The following is a 6,773-nucleotide window of genomic DNA, read 5'->3' as shown; positions in this document are numbered from 1 at the left end:
ATCAAACATTATATAATCACACTCTCCATCTAACCCTCCTTCCTGCCAGCCATTTCATTTCTTTACCTATTTCTCTCCATTCCATTCAGTTCAGTTTGTATAGAGCAATTTCACAACAACAATCATCTCAGGGCACTTTACTTAGTAAGGTCTAGACTTTACAGTCCCCTTTGAACAACACTTGACGACAGTGGGGAGGGAAAACTCCCTTTAACGGAAGAAACCTTGGACAGACCCCGGCTCTTGGTGGGCGGCCTTCTGCCTCGACCGGTTGGGGTGAGTGGATAGAGGAGAGAAAAGCACAACAAACACAACAACTCCCACCTGAGGGATCTCGCTCCATCCTTTCTTTTGCTCTTTCCTTCTCTGTATCTTTTCTCTCGAACGTTTCATTTTCACTTAAATCACATCAAATACCATGTTTTCACTGGCAAATAAGGGATTTTTGCTATTTTTTGTGACTGACCTTTGACATTTTTCAGCCTAATCACTTCTAGGGTTGGTCCCCACCAGTGTTTTTATCAAGTATGCTGATGATTCATCCAGCTGTTTGCCCATAATCCTCCTAACACACACACAGAACCAAAAACACAACCTCTTTGGTGGAGGTAATGTAAAAGAGGTCTTGAAAATACTCTGTATGGCTGCATGCATGATACTGTGGTAGAAGGCTGAGGCTTTACATACAGTAGCACATCAGATTACCAGATTATAATCCCATTAATGCACAAAGCACAGTAGGCTCACTTGTTTTGCTGCCGTTCTTGCCCCAAAGGAGCCTGGATCACAACACCTGCCTCAAGAGCATCTAATGGGAACTGAGTTTGAAGCTGTTTGACTTCACTCTTGCTCAGCACTGTGCAGGGTGACTCCACATAGCAGGAAGGCTTTGTCATAACATGCAATCAGATTATACATGTACAGTAGAACAACATTCCACCATCAGCATCTTTTTGACAAGGGTTTGTGTTCAGATAAAGTCAGTCTGCTTGATTAGTTTGGAGCAGCTTTCTAGGCCTAAGACTACAGCGAAGTAACAGGCATGAGAGATGGAGAAAGATCAAGTGGAACAAATGCTGACAAAAACTTCAGTACAAGTTCATCTCATATAAACAATACCCAAGAACTTCTGAAGCTGAACGCATTTAGATTTAAATAATACCATGGTTCATTGGGTGGCGCTTGAGTTTGCCTACACTGGTGTGATGAATCATCTATAGGTGCAGCAGACACTGCAAAGAAGATAAAATTTATTTTAAAAATTGAGGTTAGTTGAAGGACTATGTAAAATTTAGCAGGTGGAGCAGACTTTTTCTAAAGCGATGACACACTCACAGGAGAAAAGCACCATCATATAGCATCATCTTTGTCCTCCACGTGCACTATCGTATTACTGTGTCTTGGCAATTTTTCTCCAATTTGTCTGAGTCACTGAAAAAATGCAGAGTGAAAAATAATTTGAAAACCAAGAATGATGACAGACAGATAAACAAATAGATCGGCAGATAGAGAAGCAGACCAGGCCACGATAGACAAAAATGAGAATGAGACAGGAGAGCAGAGAAATCATTTGCCCGGTAATAGGAAATCCAGTCCAATCTCATCTGCTGTATGTTTTCTGTGCTCATCCATGCATGTCCGCTGGATGCTTGCGCAGCAAGATCCTTTAGTGTATTCATTGTTCTATTTGTGTAAATAAATACTAAGTCATCTACACAAACCTGTGTAATCAAATTCTGTAAAGATCTAAGGCTTCACGCATGAGGCACACTGCGATGCAAAGGAACACTCCTGGCTGCAGGGTCTGCAGATACTGCACAGAGGACACCCTCTGTCTGAATTAGAAAGACACCAGGAGACTAGGATATACTAGAAGAGTCACCTGTGTGTATACACACAGAGGAATGATGCCCTGAGAGATGAGAGGGGATGATGGAAGCCAAAAAGTCCAAAGGCTTCTCACAGCAAAACAGGATTTGCTGGATGTGATTAAAATCTAAGTCCAGTTGAGTTTTTTCAGTTTACTATGACCTGGATGACTGAGAATCTGCACAGACCGGATGTGATTAAGGACAAAGATGAATGAGTGTGGAGTCAGAGGACTGTCAGCCGTCCACAGGTGGGAAGTAACAAAGTACAAATACTTTGCTGCTGTACTACAGTAAGTAGATTCTTCAGGTATCTCTACTCTACTTCAGTATTTGTTTTTCTGACAACTTTTTATTTTCACTAGATCAACTTAGTAATAAACGAGTGCACAAGGTAGAGACGCGTTGCCACCTAGACAGGGACTTACAGCAGCAAACCAAAATGCTACAGATTAAAAATCATGTTTTCAGAATTAAAATTAATACATTGTACAACAAGTTTTTTAAAAAGATGTAAATGGTTGATTATATTATCAATTATTTGGTCATGATAACGGTCAGTGTAAATGGCAAATAGTTTTAGCAATGGTGGCTCTACACAGGTATTTAAACTGCTCCTGTCTCCCTCCAGGTATATCCACCATGGTACCACCAGAAACCGTGTTTTGATTGGTTTAGTGCACGTTGCACCCAAAACACACCCATGGGTTAATTAAGAGAGTAAGCGGGCAGAACAATGTGAACTCAGACAACAGGTGTCAGGGAGCAGCCGACTCCAGACGCTATACAGAGTGAGACAAGAAGGAGAGAGGGCTTTTAAACCCAATATTAAAAAGTTTTCAACGGAGATTAGGCTTTGGGTATATACTGTATCATGTTGATAAAAGGGGGAGCGCGACAGGAAGTTGGCAGGTAAAGCGTAACAGTTAGGGCAACTGGAAACAAAGGGAGATGTGAGGAGATAGAGTTTGGAAGTGCAATTGAATAAAAAGAGGGTCTAGAGAAAAGTATTTGCTGTCACTAGGGTTCCCAGTGGAGGATGTACAGTTTCTGCAAAATCACCGCTGCCCAGGTTTATGTTAAGTGAATGTGAGTCATGGCAGCCAAAACAATAAATAAGTCAGAGTATTGCTTTACGGCTTGAGTTATGGTTCATAGAGCCAGTTCACTGTACAATTCATTGCAAGGGGCCATAATTTCAGAATGCATATATGTGAACACACATGCACATTTATGTGAATAACACCAGTAGTTGCTTCAATGAAAATTGTGTATTTTTCTACAAGCAAGAGAAGAGTCCAGCCTCTCCACTCTAAAGGAAACTACAGATGAGGGAGAGAAATGAACGAGAAATTGTTTTTAATGCACACAAACATGCAGTCCTCTTCCTAATCCTACAGCTGCACACACCTACAGTGTGCAAACAAACAGCAGACCTACACACAATCTAACAATGAGCATAAAAGTGTTTGACCTTGAAGTTCAGTCTAACCAACTCGCTACAGCATGTGTGGAGTGTGAGCAGTAACGTCTGCTGGATTCCATCAAATCACCAGTGTGAGACAATAAACAGAAAATCTCTGAAGATTATTCCTCCCTGAAATCCTCTCAAAGCTTGAATTACACATCTGCACATTATGATAATAACCAACACACATTCCCTGCCTGACATCCATGTGTTCTTTTGTTATTCCAAGGGTGTCTTGGTATCACCACACTGCTAAGTGCTGCACATTATAAAAACATTACAGTGATAACAAGGCGGCGTTCATGAAGACAGGGGAACCTGCTCTGCACCCTCATCCTGCAGATGCCTGACTTTAATTGCTCTTTATGGACACAATAAGTCTAAGAGCCATTCCTAAGTGAATGGTCTATTAACACTCATTATACCAGCTGACTAACAGTTTGCTTTGCACTAAAACTCAGCCGCATTGCAGTTAATATCGAACGTTGTCAAGGGCTCACTCGGGTGAAGAATTCTTCAGAACGATACTCTGCAGGAAGAAAAGACCATCATCATTATGTCCACCACTCAGTTAAATGTTAGACATTTACTGTATGTGCAAAAGACTGTCTGGTTTAATCCTGAGCTCATTTATCTACAGTATGTCAATAAAGTGTCCACATGCGAATGTATTTCAACATGATGCTGTGTACGTTTGTTTTTATATTAGCTCAACAGCTGCTCCCACATTTAACCAGCTGTCTTACATTTCTCAGAGCAAAGGCAATTCTTTCAGGTCGCTGCTGTAAATAAACAGTGCAGTGACTAACTTCTGCACACGCTTCCTGCCTATCCAGGATTTACTCTGCACCAAAGTCACGGGCCACAGTTAGCAGTGTTAACGACTGTAGCCAGAGATGGACTGGTCAACCGTCCAATCTGGAGAAGTCCGGAACAATAAAGGCCCACGTCGGCCATCCAGACAGCCCCTGGACTGGCTTACACTCCTCCAACACCAGATAACACCAGTGACACCAGGCTTTTTAACTGCTGAGCATGAAGCAAAAACCAAAGAAGAGCAGCCGTTGAAAAAATAAGAAGAGTCATTTTGGTTAAAAAGGACAAAAGTGGGTGAGATAAGTGCAAAGAGAAAACAAAAATATTGCTGCAGATGTTGGAATGCAGGAAGTTAACCGTACTGTTTGGCAGTGCTGTTGACAATACTGTCAACAGAGTAACGACAGGCCAGGTGGACCTCATGAAGGTCAGGCAGCTGTCGGTTCGTGTGCAGGTGTAAAGGAGCTAGATAACAGCATCTTTGAAGTTGATATTTGTTTCCTGTTTTTCCTTTATCAGTTTGTATACCATAAACTGACTTCCTTGAGAATAATAGTAAAGAAATGAATGAAAGTGGCCAGAGTACATTTTATGGACAGCTGCTGGCCTGTTTGACACCTACATTAAAATACCTTTCACATTATCTCATTATTCGGGGTGAGAGAGTGGAAGGGGAATTCATTTCCATCGTGCATCATTGCAAGCAGTCAGCTGCAGACAGCTTTGAACGGTTTCCTTCCTACCATTCTTCAACAAAATCCCACAAATCCTGACAAATAGTCGTGAGGACGCCTGCTGCAGGCTTATATGGCACAAACAGTCCCAGTCTGGTCATTTCTTAGTGCCCTCGGCAGCTTTTTGATTCAGAAATACTCACACCTCTCTGAGCTTGCTTTAGCTAACAGGAGTTAGCTAACTCCGGCTCAGAGAGGTGCTGCTGCCTTCCAACATACAGTTTAATCAACAGTCTGAGCACAAATGGAACATTATCACCTTCGTGAAGGGAGGAATTAATGCAGGACTGAAGTATTAGACTACATTAGATGTACCTAATAAACTGGCAGCTGATGGCATGCATGTATCTGTGTGCTGCTGGGAGGAGGGGTCTGACAATAAAGAGACATAATTGAGGCCTGGCCTCTCGTCGGCATCGATCCACTGCCTGCTAATGTCCCGTGGCTGCATGACTTGTTAGACTTATTAAGCGCACACCTACAGTAAATAAAAGCTCATTTGACCTGCTCCTGAGTCATTGATGCTGTCACTGAATGCAGCAGCTGTGACATTAAGGATGGTTTAATGAAGTCTGGCTAATGATGGACTACTCCCCCCCCGGTTCGGTTGGGCCTGAAAAAGTTCTTCTTCTTACCTAATTATCACAAAAATGTCAGATTGTGTTTAATTGTATGCCCTAGGAAAAAAGAAATTGGTTTCATTTTAATTCATGGATTAAAAAGAGCTCACCCACAACTAGCTGCAGTGCATTTCATGGAGGAGACAGTGCAGAGTGCTGGCTGACGTGGCTCACCGAGCCTTTGAACGAATGTCATCGTTCTCCAGTTCTTTGGGAAACAGATGTGATAAATCCTCCTGAAAGTGTCTCGTTCTTATGGTTCCCTCTGCGCAAATCAATGAAAGACCTGAATAACAATTCGCAGGCTGAGATACACCTGGATCATCTCACATTTTAGAATATTAGTTGGTAAATATACTCGGGTCAAACCCCTGGTTTACCCTCTGGCCTGCTCATCTCTGCCCAGTGGGAACTAATAGCATAAATGTAATAAACACAAAGGGGCCATCCAGTGACTCTGTTACTGTTCTGACCTCATAAAGCCGGTGTGCATTAACTCAGTGGCTTTTCAGCCCTGGGGAATTACTCTGCATTACACTACACTACATAATGTATATTATATATGTTCTAAGCAGAGGAGGGATCCGAAGAAGTGTTTGTAGGCATGTATACAGCCTAAATGTTGTGTGGGAGCAAACTGCTCAGTCAGCAGAGCTCTGCAACATCATGGGCCTTTGCCTTACCATCAAACTTTGAAGCGGAATGAAAGAAAGACTGCTCAGCACCTCACAGGAAGTGTGAGAATGAATAATGATCAATACTTTGACCTCTGTAGTTACCACCTGAAGGGCAGCGGCTGCACACTAGGAAGTCAGCGCTCAGCAGACCGCATCAAAACTTACCCACTTCACTGCTGCATACCAGCATCACACAGCAGGATACACGGTACCGCCTACTACACTGTACTCAAAAGAGTCATCTGCAGCAAAAAAAAGAAGAGATGAAGGGAATACAGATCAGATTAGATGATATGTGGGAGACAGAGAGGGAAACAAAGGGAGTGGAGAGAGGAGGAGAGACTTTCTCAGATCCACTCTCTAGGTTTTGGGTTATCGCTCATTCAGCAGCGGCTTGCTCATCTTTCATGCCTGGTTGGCAACGTTAACAGAAGCTGCAAAGAGTTAAGAAACAATATCAGATCACATGTTTCCCCTCTTTTCTTCTCATAGATCACACACAAGGCCACAAAGACACACATACACACACACACACACACACACACACAAACAGAGGGTTTAGGCTGCGTTCTCAAACCGGACCTGACCAT

General features: G+C 42.6%; 1 protein-coding gene across 2 annotated transcripts in view; it reads right to left on the bottom strand.

Moving 5' to 3' along the window:
• Positions 1-6,773, bottom strand: part of pvalb6 (parvalbumin 6) — a 22,223-nt gene that overhangs the window by 8,128 nt on the left and 7,322 nt on the right. The window contains exon 1 of one of the 2 annotated variants that reach the window (XM_020621285.1): positions 6,349-6,365. The exons of the other annotated variant lie outside the window; for it this stretch is intronic. The gene's annotated coding sequence lies outside the window, so the exon portion shown is untranslated. Of the gene's footprint in view, positions 1-6,348; positions 6,366-6,773 lie in introns of those variants that run through there. 2 annotated transcript variants of the gene reach the window in all.

The sequence above is a fragment of the Monopterus albus genome, unplaced genomic scaffold, assembly GCF_001952655.1.
Source record: "Monopterus albus unplaced genomic scaffold, M_albus_1.0 scaffold256.1, whole genome shotgun sequence".
Classification (NCBI taxonomy): Eukaryota; Metazoa; Chordata; class Actinopteri; order Synbranchiformes; family Synbranchidae; genus Monopterus; species Monopterus albus.
Note: the sequence above shows the minus strand (reverse complement) of the source record. Positions and strands in the feature narration are given on the sequence as shown.